General features: G+C 39.7%; 1 pseudogene; it reads left to right on the forward strand.

Moving 5' to 3' along the window:
• The first annotated feature begins 4,184 nt into the window (after positions 1-4,184).
• LOC129405555 (uncharacterized) overlaps positions 4,185-15,012 on the forward strand; it is a 244,320-nt pseudogene continuing 233,492 nt past the window's right edge.

A 15,012-nucleotide genomic window follows, 5' to 3' on the forward strand; every position in this document is an offset into this window, starting at 1 on the left:
CACCAGCACTGGTTGCTTTTGTTCTTTTGAGTGTGTGCCCGTCTCTGTGGTGTGAGCTGGTATCTCATTGTTGTTTTGATTTGCATCTCCCTGATGACTAGCGATGTGGAGAATTTTTTCATGTGCTTTTTGGCCATTTGTATTTCTTTTTTGAGGAAACTTCTGTTCATATCTTCTCCCCATTTTTGATGAGGTTGGAGGTTTTTTTCTTATACAATTCTACTAGTGTCTTGTATATCCTGGATATTAATCCCTTTTCAGATGGGTATTGGGCAAATATCCTTTCCCATTCTGTGGGATCTTTCTTCTGTATTTTGGTCACTGTTTCTTTTGAAGTGCAGAAGCTTCTTAGTTTGATGTAGTCCCATTTGTATATGTTAGTTCCACTTGTATGGTCAGTGCTGTTTCACCCTTAAGGATGATTTTAGTTTCAATGTCATGGAGAGTTCTGCCTACATTTTCCTCTGTGTATCTTGTAGATTCATGTCTGATATTGAGGTCTTTCTTTAATTCACTTTGATCTGACTTTTGTGCGTGGCATTAGAGAGAGGTCAGAGTTCATTTTTATTGCAGGTAGGGATCCAGTTTTCCCAGCACCACTTGTTGAAGAGGTATTCTTTGTTCCACTTCACATTTCTTGCTCCTTTGTCAAAGATTAAGTGGCCATATATTTGGGGGGTTGTGACAGGATATTCAACTCTGTTCCATTGGTCTTCAGAAATTGAGCTTCCATATGACCCCACAATACCACTTCTGGGAACATATCCCGACGATGCAAAAAAGCACAGTAGAAATGACATCTGTATCTATACATTCATTGCAGCACTGTTCACATTAGCCAAAATCTGGAAAAAATCCAAGTGCCCTAAAGCAGATGACTGGTTAAAGAAACTTTGGTACATCTACACAGTGGAATACTACGCAGCTATTAGGAGAGATGAAGTCATGAAATTTGCTTATAAATGGATAGACATGGAGCATATCATGCTTAGTGAAATGAGTCAGAAAGAGAGGAACAGATATAGAAAGAATGTATTCATTTGCAAAGTATAGAATAACATCACATGAGGCTGACACCCAAGGACATTAGATACAAGGGCCAGGAGGATTGCCCCATAGCTGGTAGCCTGCTTCATGAGCGAAGAGGAGAAGGCAGATGGAATAGAGAAGGGATCACTAAGAAAATGATGGCTGGAGAGGAATCAGTCGGGATGGGAGATGTGTGCCAAAAGGAGATAATGGACCAAACATGATGACCTCTCGGTGTCTGTGCTGCAAGCTATGATAATCAAAAGGAGAGAGAGAGTATGGGGAATATTGTCTGCCATGGAGACAGGGGGAGGGTTGGAAAGGGGGCTATACCTGGGATATTGGTGGTGGGGAATGTGCACTGGTGGAGGGATGGGTGTTTGATCATTATGAGATTGTAACCCAAACATGAAAGCTTGTAACTATCTCACAGTGATTCAATAAAAATTTTTAAGTGTATAAATAAACTTCTATAAAAGGGATGCCTGTATATCAATTTTCTCGAGTTCCAATAAATTGAATGTCTATCTGCTTCCCTGCATATAGGAAAAGCCAATAACATCTACTTTTTTAAACCACGTCAGGTATGTGAAGGGCAAGGTAAACAAGTTTCCTATTGATCCCGATCATAGGCTATTCAACAGGAGTCAATTCCAAAAGATTAATCCTGGCTTTTTCAGGAAGTCAAAAGATCTATTATTAATGCTCAATGGAAAAGCCTAGTGAATTTTTATAATGGCTGTGAGCTTCAGCCATGTATCCCCATCACAGAGAAAAGAACAAGGATTGATCAGCAAACACCATAGGGAAGCTCTCTTATTCATAATACAGAAGGCTGCAATAGATGGGATATTCTCAGGTATATTTGTCTTTGAAACATCTAACATTTCCACCTTCTTTGTCTGGAAATAGATTAATTCCCTGGGATTAAGTAATGAGGAATCCCTGGACAACAAAGCTATTGCAGTTGATATATTCTTCCTTGACCCCCTGGCTTTGTCCTCCACTTATCACCCATCTAAAGTAAAAAAAAATAAACCAATGCCTCTCCCAGTCTCCAACCAGTAGAAAAATTTTTTAAAATGCACCAAACTGACTTTTACCCTATATCATTTTCATATTTCATCTTATCACTACCAAAAGTACAGAAATCATTATCTTTGGGATGATGAACGTTCAATTAGCATTTCCCATATAAATTTCATATTATAAAGGAGGTTATAACGGATAATGCAAATTGCTAATAGCCTTTTTTTTCCTTGAGCTGAAAAATTGAGGTGCTTAACAAAACTAAATTAAATCTGAGCCACTTTCAAACAAGTCAAGAACTTTAATTACTTGATGGGAAAAATAAAAAGAAGAGACAAACTAAAATTTTAACTGGCAATAATTTTAAATAGCTTCCCTTTTCATCACACTCCTCTAGCTATTCTTTTAAATAGCTAAATGTTTGTCTTGTTGTACTCAATGGATTTTACACTACTGTGAAATTTGTTAAACGTGATGTTTTTTTTTCTCACTGGCAATACTATTTAGTAACTTGGAAATTTATTCCAAATAAACATTGTTTGCTCTCTGGCATTCTAATTAGTTCCAAACTATCACAGTTCTTCATGGAGACAGATATTGTAGGTGATACCATCTCCTTTCCAATTAGAACATGTTTATTTGAGCAATAACATAAGATACTGTGATTCACTTAAGGAGAGTCCTGGCCTTGTTTAATCAGATCAAACACAGGTGTTAGAGAAGCAGCATGACCGTGGGGAACGTAATGTTCTGAGACTTCAGTCCTAGTTCAAGGGCTGTCAGCACCACTTACTATCTCTGTGAATTAACCTCTGTGAAATGAGAAAAGGCAAAGCCTGAAGGCTCCCTGAGATGACTAAGTGGCCTAATGTATAGAGAGTGTTCAATAAATAGTAGAAAGTATCCTTAGCTCTGACTTTAAGTGTTTGAAGGAATTATTTATTCTCTCAGTAAGTACTCACTAAGAACTTAGCATGGGCTAGCAAAATTCTGGGGGAGTTGTTTTGCTCTATACAAAATTTTAGGCATTCTGGACACCTGAAACATCAGAGAAGAAACTAGAGCCCCCAAAAAAAACAAACCCAAGAAAATAAACAATAAATATGATGATAAATATGATAAACTATATTATAAATATCCCCAAAAATGAAATATAAAAGATCAGGGGCAAGAGATATTGGCAAAGTGTGGAGTGGAAATAATTTGCCAGTTACAATTTTAAATAGGATAATAGGTTGAAGTCTATATTTAAAGGTCAAACTAGGCATGCTTCCTAAAGTACTGGGTATGGAATGTGAGGGAAAGAGCAGAGGGTAACTCCAAAGTTTGGGGTTTGAGTAACAGCAAGGATGAAGTTGCCACCAGTTGGGATGAGAACACTGAAAATGGTGCCACCGGTTGGTGAGGGTATTTAAGTGCTATCCCATCTCTCTAGTATCCAGACATGGGAACTACCCTGATGATATTTTTATCCTATGAGGCTGCCTCTCAGTTGTGGTTATATTTTACTATATCATAGAAATATTAGTGAAGCCCCACAAAACCAGGTAAGCAGAACTTTGCGACCTTTGACTCTAAGCTCAATGAGACCTGGAAACAAAATCCTCTGTCTGCCTCCTCTAATCTCCGGCACCTTAGGGAGGGGGTCAAACCCAGATACCCTACCCTACCCAAGCCAAATAAATACCTCACCGGCCAACCCCCTACCTCCACTACCCAGCCACTGCCATGGACCAGGCCGCTCTCTGAACCGCGCGGCCACTTTGCAGCCGCCTGACACACCATAAAACACTTAGTACCCATTTTCCATAATTCCCGCACCATATTTGATAGGGCTCAAATATGGTGTGACGCATGGGAACACCTTAAGGGCAATTGGAGGCTGCCCTAAAAGCCTCCATCCCTCTCAGAGAGCCCGGCAAGCTACCGAGAGTACTCAGACCACACGGCAGAGCTTATCAAGCTACCTGTGGCGTATTCAATATGCCAAAACTAGTAACAACAATGGGCCTTATTCAACTGACACCGAAAGAGGCCCCAATATGGCAGTATTAAGAAAGATGAGCTAGGAGAGGCTGAAAAAATCTCAGGGAAGAGCTAGACTGCCAAAACGAAGAAAGACTAAAATGACTGTCTGTACTTTCAACACACATATGCTGGCATCGGAAGCATCCATCAAGGACCTGATGGTGCAAGCGCAGAAGATCAAGTACGACATCATTGGTCTGACCAAAATGAGAAGACATCGATCACATCACGCCGTTTTCAACACTGGAGAAGAAAATTTCCTCTGAACATGCAACAACAGAGGTGTCGGTGACGTTGGTGTCCTTGTCAACACAAACTTGGCCATAAGGATTGATTCATTCGAATGCCTAACAACCCGAATCAGACAGTTACGCTTGAATAGATGTGGCTCAGTGCCGGCAGTTTCTATCTTCGTCATCTACACTCCAACATCCAACTACGATGAAAAAGAAATTGAGTAGTTCTATATGGAACTGGAGAGGTTCTATAAAGAAGACCACACCTTCTACAAGATCATTGTCAGTGATTTTAACACCAACATAGGACCTGGAAGGTCACCCGAAGAACTCCACATTGGGACCTATCGCCTAGAATGGAATGATCAGGGTGAGAGACTGTCTGAGTTCATCATGTTGACCAAGACAATCCATGGTAACTCACAGTTCCAGAAGGCCAAATCTAAACACTAGACATGGGAGTCTCCCAGTGGACAGTTCCACAATGAAATTGACCGCATCATATTCAATTGAAGGTTTTGCCTGCCGACGTCGCTGTTGTCCCAAAATTCCAAATGTGATCGAACCACCATCTCCTTCATGCAAAATTCTACTTCACAGAGCTTGGAGAAAGGTCTGAAAAGTTTAAGTTTAAGAAAGCAACTCCTAGAATGACCACCAACTGGGAGCTCTTGGGCACTATTGCAGCAATGTGGGAAGATGCCGTCCTTGACAACAAGGAATACGATGAACTGGTTCAGACCTCCATGACAGCACAAAGAATGCCGAGAGTGAGAAAGCCACAAACAGATACCTGTCTTCGGAAACTTTCGAGCTCATTCATCAACGTGGTTTGGTGCGAGCCTCAGGCAACCACAAGTTAACATCTGAGCTCACAAAGCTGTGCAGAGAAGTGACAAAGGAAGACCTCAAAGAGAGAAGAGCAGCAGTGTTGGCTGATGCGGCAGAAGCCGAGTAAAGTATTCACAATGCTCGCCTGTCCTTCGCCAACTACAAGACCAAGATGACTGCCCTCTGACATCCTGATGGATCTATCACATCTTCCAGAAAGGCAATGGAGAGGATTATTCACGACTTCTACTCAGATCTCTTTGACAGCCATGTCCACCTGACCACATACCAAATACCACAGGATGGATATGTTGTTCCCAACATCCTCCCTTCTGAAATCCACATGCCATTTCGTTGGTAAAGATGCGTATAGCACACAGTCCAGACAAGGTCAGACCTGAACACCTGAAGAATCTGCCGTCAGTACTCATCACTAGCTCGCTCTTCACACGCTACCTGTCTGAATGCAAGATTCCATCCCAATGGAAAACCAGCAGGACCTTTCTGTTGTACAAGAAGGGAGACATCCGACCATATCCACACAGTGACCAAACTCATTGAAGTTTCATGAGAATTCAAGCTGCCGTTCTGTCTAACGTTCACCAACTTAAAGAAGGCCTTCGATTCTGTTGAGACTAAAGTGGTCATCGAAGCACTAGCCAAACAGGGCATTCAAACTCAGTACATCAAGATTCTTCGCGAGCTGTATTACAGAGCTGTATTACGGAGCTGTATTACCATGAGCTGTATTCACCACCAGGATCTCACCATTCTACAAAGAAGTGATCATTGACATAAAGAGAGGGGTTCGGCAGGGTGATACTATTTCATCAAAACTCTTCAGTGCCACCCTCAAGAATGTCATGTGATGACTGGAATGGGAAAGAATGGGAGTGAAGATAGATGGTCGGCAACTACACCACCTCCGCTTCGCCGATGACATCGTTCTCATAACACCAAACATTAGCCAAGTGGCACAAATGCTGGCCGACTTCGACCGAGAGAGTGGAAAGGTCGGACTGCAGCTGAATCTCAACAAGACGATGCTCATGAAAAACGAACTAGTCCCTGATGCTCCATTTGTTCTCAATGGAACGAACATCTCCGAATGCAGCAGTTATGTGTAACTGGGTCGAGAACTCAACATGAGGAATGATTTGGTGCCAGAACTGTGCAGGAGGAAGAGAGAAGCATGGAATGCCTTCAATGGTGTTGAAGAAGTGGTTAAGAGGACAAAGGACCTCTGACTCTGGGTACATCTTTTTGATTCCACCGTTCTTCCTGCACTAACATATGCCTCAGAGACCTGGGCCCTACACAAACAGGATAAGAACACTATTCGGATATCCCAAAGAGGAATCAAAAGAGCTATGCTAGAAGTATCATGTCTCACTCAAGTGAGAGAAGGAATCCAGAGTTCCGACCTCCGTCAATGATCAAGAATCAGGGACACTGTCACATTTGCCAAGACATCAAAAATCAAATGGGCAGGACATGTAATGCAATTCAGAGACGACCGCTGGACTAGAGCTGTTACCGACTGGATTCCACAGGACATCAAAAGACCTCGTGGCCGCCCACCAATGAGATGGTCAGACTTCATCAAATCCCTGAATGAATGATTTGAGGCTCTTCCTGTTCCTGGAGTTAGCAGATATCATTGGGCTTACACTAGCACATGACAGGGACAAATGGAGACATTACTGGCGCCCGCTCGAGCAAATCGAAGATCAATGGGAAGACAAGTGTTACAAGTTATACAAGTGGAAATATTTGCTTCACAAATCTCCTTTTCTTGATTTCAGATAGGAATAAGATAAAAATAGCAGGGTGTTTATATGCATTAGAAAATATAGTCAAAAATCCTCCACAAAAAGAGAGAAAAAGGAGAGATCTTCCACGTATGGATTTAAAAGGAAGAGGAAGAATATTAAAGGATCAGCAGATGATCAAAATCATTAGTACTGAAGATTGTTGTCTATAGCAGCAAGCTGATATGGGTCAAGAAGAATGGGGTTCTGGGATACTGGCGAGTTGAAGTGGGTTCTCTCGTGGCAGGCATGGTACTGAAACAATGTATGCATATGGTTGACAATATCATAAATCTTGATGCCTCAATTATAATGATAAAAGTTTTTGAAATACTTAGAATTAGGGCCAGAGCAATAGGACAGAGAGGAAGGATCTTGCCCTGTGCATGACCAACCTGCATTTTGCCATCAGGACAGCTTATGGCCCTGCACCCTCACCTGAAAGAAAACCCTGAGCACGGAGCCAGGAGTAAACCCTGAGCACGGCCATGTGTGGCCCAACAATAAACAAAAAGTCAAATAGAGAGAGGTAGGTATTTATGGGTGTATGTATGTCGAACTGGTTATTGAAAGTAATAGGTGCTTAATTTTTCATTTTTTGGCACAAAAATGAGCATATGGTGCTGCAAAATGGAAGGAGTGTAACAGAAGGCTGTAAATATTTCTATGGGAAGCCAATGGGTTATATCAGGGTTCAAACCCATGGGGAGTTAAGATGAACACCATCTGCTTACATGAGGCTCCCTTAAACTTAGCACTAAAAGTTCCATACACACAAAACTCCCCAAGGCCAAGCAAAAACTAGCACAATTGGTCATCTTAGCAAGGAATAGATCAGGAGTTCCGTTTGGGATTTATTAAATTTGATATATCTATCTGATATCCCAACTACGAATGCCAAATAAGTAGATGAGTAGATGAATATATGGATCTAGAGTTAAAGAGGGAAAAATTAATTTAATTGTTGCCAGCATATACTGAGGCATTTAAAACCTGATAAGGTGTTAGAGAGATAGTACAGGAATAAGATGCTTACCATGCACATGGTTCAGATCGATATCTGAGGATCACATATGTTCCCCTGAGCACCCCAGGAATAATCCCTGAGTATAGAGCCAAAATTAATCCCTGAGCACTATCAGATGAAAAAGAAACTAAATACCTGAAAAGTACACAACAAGGCAATGAATACATAAGGTACAGGCACATGCAAGGCCCCAATTTTATCCCTAGTCCCACATGTCCCTCCCCTAGAGTATCAATAGGTATAGGCCTAGCAATCCCCAAGAAGTCTCTGGTGGTCCTCGACAGTATAAAATCCAAGAAGCATCTCATTCTCAGGCCCTGACATTCAGCTGTCGGCTCAGATGGCCAGGAACAGCTGCAGATGGCCCTCAGGGTACCTGGTCACCAACTAGGATGCAAAAAAAAAGAAATAGTATACAGCAATAGGGTATTGTTCAACACATGACAAATGCCAAATGGGGGTGGGAATGATTCTTAGTAAAGCAGCCACAGCATAGCAGGAAAGACAAATAACTAATTAATAACAAAATGTTTTGACATGTACAAGTTCAGGGGCTGTCTCATCAAGCATAGGATTATGTACAGCAAAGATCTTTGAAAGGTAAGTAGGAGCCATCCAGGAAGATGAGATGGTAGAGAGGGAGGTGGGAAGGAATTCAGAGCAGAAAATGCAGTACGTGTAATGATAGACATGAAACCACATGAACAGTTTTAGAAAACTCTAGAAGTTTGATAGTTTAGGATGATATAGTAAAAGGACAGAAGTGATAAGAATTAAAAATAAAATGTTCCATTTTTCTCCATTTGGAAAGCAGCTAAATTTCAGCTGAACCAGAAGTGGTACAGAAACATAGGACATATTTACTAGAAGCCATGGATATTTTAGTGGCTCACTATAACTAAATGCCGCAAGGCAGTGCTGCACAACCTTCACAGTTATTTAAAAATATGAATGTGGGAAAGTTGCTTTCCCTATTTAGCTCTTTCACTAGGAACATTTTATACTAATAATAATCATGAACTATTTAGTCAAGTGCCCACATCAATGTATAGGAATGCAGAAATGGAATGATGATACAAAGTGCTAAATGAGGTGCTAAGTAACACTGTAGCACTGTTGTCCGGTTGTTCATCAATTTGCTCCAGTGTGCACCAGTAACGTCTCCATTGTGAGACTCGTTGTTACTGCTTTTGACATATCGAATACGCCACGGGTAGTTTGCCAGGGTCTGCCGTGTGGGCGAGATACTCCGGGTAGCTTGTTGGGCTCTCCGACAGGGACGGAGGTATTGAACCCGGGTTGGCCGCGTACTACATAAACTGACAAATTTCCAAGAATAATAATTTTTTTGTAATTAGGTTTACTTTACCATTCTGAGTAACAGTAAAAATCAACTGTTTTTTATTTGTCCAGTAGACTAGGGAGAGTCACAATACAAGTATATTTGTTACAACTAGAAGCCTACATAAGTTTTGTCAATCACAATGAGAGTAATAAATCTAAAACATTTTCAAATTAGAACACATGAATTTGGAAGTTATTTGTTCAACAGAACATTTTACTTTCATGCGGAAGCTTAAAATTAATCACAATCCATACTTTAAATAAAAGTGGAACTAGGCTGTGTAAATCCTAGATTGAGTGAAGGGAAAATCATTCTTTCTGCTCAACTTCCCCATGGCCATCCACATCAGCCATTAAAGACATAATCTAAGACCCCAGTGTTCTGAATAATTTTAAGAAAACTTATTTAACCTCTAATCCAATCCATTTACTCATTAAGTGAGAAGACCAAAGACCACAAGAAAAATATCTGTCACTTACCCAAATCCATAGAGTTAATAAATGCCTTGGGTAAATACTAACTCTTGCTATGCTGTATTTTTCCCCATTTGTGGCTATCTGTTCTATATAGTCTAAATATTTTTTATTTCATGCAGTCATTTATACGCAAAAAACCATGTATTGAGCATGTGCTACTTCCAATAACCAGTCAGCAAACATGTATACATGATGTAAGTACTTGTATTTGATCATCTTAATTTATATACAAACCTTGTCTACTTACCTTCCTCCAACATATATTAGGAAAAAGAAGACTTGTCAAACCAGACCACTACTGATGAATACAGTGAAACATCATCAGAACTAAATAAAAGCATCATTAAAAATACCAGTCTGAATGTTTCCTAAGTTCATAACTCACTGGCTTCCCATCAGGTGGGAAGACTCCCTTGTCACAGTCTGCCTGGAGTACCCGATTGAAAACCACCACACACCAGTCCTACAACACCCTTCTCTAATATTAACTGAACTCATGACATGGCAGCTGTTTCCATATGCCAGGACGGAGACCAGTATGTGGAAGAGAGCCAGCCACTGAACCCAGAGACCCCAGGGCTGGGAGGAGGTGAGGCCAATAGAAGGGATCAGATTCCTCCAAGTCTGCTTGGTCACAGTAGTAAGTTGGTCCTTGAGCCAGAGAGATAGACCTCATTCCAACCAGGCACTGCATATGGTCCCCAACCCATCAGGTGTGGCCAAAAAAAGAAAAGACGAAAAAGAAGAATCTGTTGTACTACCTTTTAGGAAATATGCTTCCCAACCAATCTCAGTAAGCTATGAGGATGAAAATTAGTAGGGATACAAGAAAACAAGACTAAACTGAATTACATTTTATTCATTGTCTCATGGAGCAAGAGCCTATTCATTCATCCTCATTAAATGCAATCAATATTCTATAATGGAACCATCAATTGCTATATGCCTGGCATAAACAACCAATATACTAAATCCAAATTAAGAAACACGCTCAGCTTTCAGACTTTGACTTAAAATTCACCGGTCGACAGTACAGTGGAAAGTTAATTTCCCCTGGGGCATAGTCACTAAACAACATTATGAGTGTCATTTTAAGCAATTATATTTATAATCTCTCCTGTTCCCCCACTTGCCCTCTTCCTAAAATCCAACTCACATATGCATTTTCTTCTTCATAAGTGATTAAAAAGTTGTGTTCTTTTGTCTTCCAAACTATAGTTAATATAAATTAAAATGTTCTTACTTAAAAACATCAATTAAGACTTTGTCCTCTTTGTGACCTTCAAAATAAATCCAGTGAACCGTAAAACTTCTAAGTAAAGATCAAGAAGTGACTACACACCTTTAATTATTGTCTTGCCTGTAAATCTCAAATTTTTCGTTATGGAATCAAAAAACGCTAATTTTATAATGGCAAAGAAAATAAGAGTTGGCAATGAACATGATAAAGAAAAACATTGTAGAAGAAAGAAACCAGGGTTTCTTGTGGGGCGGAGTTCTTTTAAACCAAAAACTTAGGGGTCTTTAGGTGAAATTCAAAATTGATCCTCAGACACAGAGGACAAGGAGAAGCTGAAGAAATAAGCAGACTACTTCTGATGGGAAGGTGATGGCTCGAATAAGCAAAAAACTTACACAGCAAGCCAGGTTGATCTCAGTTCTCTCCTACTGAAGTCTTAAGAATATATATAGAGTCTTAAGAAGGTTTATTCAGGTACTCAGTTCAGGTGGTCTCGACAACTCATTATCTGCTCAAAATAAATTGCTGACGCGGTTCCTAGAGCACAGGTACAGTGGGGTAGAAGGATAGTCCAAGGACGGGGAAGAGGAGGGAGTCTTCAATTGCTTTTGTCCAGCTTGTGGATCTCCTGGTGGTCATATGCTGTGATGACCTCCCACAACTCTCCTCCACCCCTAAGCAGCAGCTCTTCCAATTTTCCAATCCCTTCCTCTTGAGCAGCACACCCGGAGAGGTCAGCAAACAGTTTCCTTCGCATTGCTAATTAATGCTCCTTTGGCAAGCTACCTGCCTACACAGGAAGCAAGATTCCAGAGCCTCTGTATTAGGTGCATACCAGAGAAAACACATGAAGTGAATGACTTCCCCCAAATGGTCACAAGTTAAGTGCTTGGAGAAAGAAATGAATGTTAAAAGAGGTAGGTCCTTCAAGGAACCTCAGAGAAGTTCTGGGGTATAGAATTACCAGATACAAGTGAAGTTAGCAGAGGGCTGCAGATCTGAGAACAAGAAGTTTGGCGAAGCATAAGCATTTTGAAATCTCCCCAATACAAATACACACATACACACACACATAGGCACACGCATGCATACACGCATGCACACACACATAGGCACACGCATGCATACACGCATGCACACACACACACATATGGACACGTTCACACACTTGAGTTTCTTATACAAAAGGAGCACTGAGTATAGAGCATAGTAGACAATCAGAGACTTGCTTCATCAGCAAGAAATTTCAGGCCATATGTCATATTAGAACTGTATTACCCATAGAGAAATAAAACTCAGGGATTAATACAACTATTTAATAGTACACAGGTTACTGGATGACAGATATATCTTCAGACTCTCGAGGTAGAACATGATATTAAAGTCTTCACTGCAGGGGCTGGAGCGATAGCACAGCGGGTAGGGCGTTTGCCTTGCACGCGGCCAACCCGGGTTCGAATCCCAGCATCCCATATGGTCCCCTGAGCACCGCCAGGAGTAATTCCTGAGTGCATGAGCCAGGAATGACCCCTGTGCATTGCAGGGTGTGACCCAAAAAAAAGCAAAAAAAAAAAAAGTCTTCACTGCAATAAGGCAAAAGTATAAAGACACAGACAGAATAATATGTGTGCAATAATTAAGAGAATAATATTCCTGTGGGGCTTTCCTGAAGAATCTCTTGTGAACAAAAATTCATACATCAAATTACCATAAAGAAACTTTTTCCACTCTGCAGAAGTCCATTCTCTCTCTTTCTATCTCTCTCTCTGTCTCTCTCTCTCTCTTTTTGCTTTTTGGGTCACACCTAGCGATGTTCAGGGGTTACTACTGGTTCATGTACTCAGGAATTACTCCTGGCGGTGCTCAGAGGACCATATGGGATGCTTCGAATTGAATCCAGGTCAGCCACGTGCAAGGCAACCTCCCTACCTACTGTACTATATCGCTCCAGCCTCTGATTCTCTCTTGAATACGTACATCTCTCTCTTTTCTCACCCTTCTTCTCTAAGTAAATTTCTTTTAATAAACTTTTTGCTTCACTGAAAAAATTACTATAAGGAAATAGACATGCACTCTAAAGGTGAGAAAATAGATTTATTTATCTACAAAACTAATAATAAATGATGATCATAAAGGATACCATATAATGAGAACAGTATAGATACACTACAAAAACTGACAACAAGGAGAAATTATTTAAAAAATAGATCAAGTTCCCTGTATATAAACTGGAATGAAAAGAACATTGTTCCAAGTCAACTGCTAATGTAAAGGGAAAAATAAAGGTAATGTTGTTAATTTCAAAATTGTTTATAGTTGGAAAGAAAGAAAAATCAGTCAAGAAAAAAGGGACTTGGAGTATTATAGAAAAGTAATAGTGTAAAGGTCAGGGCTGGAAAAAAATTAGAAACTATGTTGAATAAAGGGAAAATATACCAAAACATTAAAAGAGATAAAATAAAAGTAATTAAATAATAAAAATCTTAATATTGTGTGTGCATTTACTTATGTGCTTATATATTTGCTTACACTAACTATAAAAAACAGCTATTTGTTAAATATTACCTATAGACTTAGAGAAGAAATTGGTTAGAAGAAACATTATTTGCAACTATGTACATCAAAACCATAAATACTAGAAATATTGTCATATTACCTAAAAGATAATAAAAATTTTAAATTTTTAAATTTCAAAATAGAAATAGGATTTGGAGCTAGGATTCTTAAAAAAAAACATCTATTAAGGATTAAATTTAGGGAGGAGCTGACACTCTGGTCATATTAGGTATGGTATTAGAGCACTGTACGCAGGAAATTACTAAATTAGTGATTTTAGGAAATCACTAAAATATCGTAAGTCATGGTGCCTCAACAAAAGCTAGAAAATCATTTTTCCAACTTATAAAAATAATTGTGAATGGGATTGTTTTTTAAATGTCTCTTTCTTCTCTTTCATTATTTGTATATAAGAAAGCCATGGACTTTTGGGTATTGATTTTGTAGCCTGCCACTTTACTGTACAGAGCCCAAAATACAAGAGAGCCCACAGAATGGGAAAGAATATCTACCCAATACCCATCTGATAAGGGATTAATATCTAGGATATACAAGACACTAGTTAAATTGTCCCGCACGGCAGAGCCTGGCAAGCTACCCGTGGCATACTTGATATGCAAAAACAGTAACAACAAGTCTCCACAATGGAGACGTTACTGGTGCCCGCTCAACAAAATTGATGAGCAATGGGACAACAGCGATAGTGATAAAAATAAAATCAATTCCTTAGAATTCAAAATTTAATGGTATTAATGAGCCTAACTCAGTAGGTTGTAGCGGAAGTTCCAAAAACTAATACAAGTACTAACTCATAGCAATTTGACTATACATTCTGAATGGTATATATCAAAGCATACAAAAATATTCACTCTTAAGCTATCAGATACTTGGTGACAGAATTAGTGCTATTATCTGAGACAGGTTTCTATGTAGGGTAGAATAAAACAAACAAGCTACTATATTGTCATTGAACACTAGGATTTTTAATCACATAATCCTAAATTTGAGTGAAAAGAACCACAAAATCTATAAAATGATGATGATGATTATGATGATGATGAAAAATCCAAAAGACATCCTTAAGTTCTCTGCAAATACCCCCAAAGTCATAACCAAACGAAGAAATCAAGAGCACTCTTAGTATCACACTGGGGTCCCCGCAATCCATTATACATTCAAAGAAAACTAGAATCCTTAGCAAAATGGCTGAGGAGAGATCTGGGACACAGAATTCCCCTATCACAACCAGAACCTCTTATTTACTATGTCACAGATGTCAGACTTAAGAAACTTTTTCCCACTGACTTGTCATCAGTTTATAATACTATATGAGGTTTTAAGTGTGACACCTCTTAAGTCTCTATTTGTGAATATTTGTCACCTCTTCCCACCATCAGAGTTCCA

This window comes from Sorex araneus, chromosome 6, assembly GCF_027595985.1.
Source record: "Sorex araneus isolate mSorAra2 chromosome 6, mSorAra2.pri, whole genome shotgun sequence".
NCBI lineage: Eukaryota > Metazoa > Chordata > Mammalia > Eulipotyphla > Soricidae > Sorex > Sorex araneus.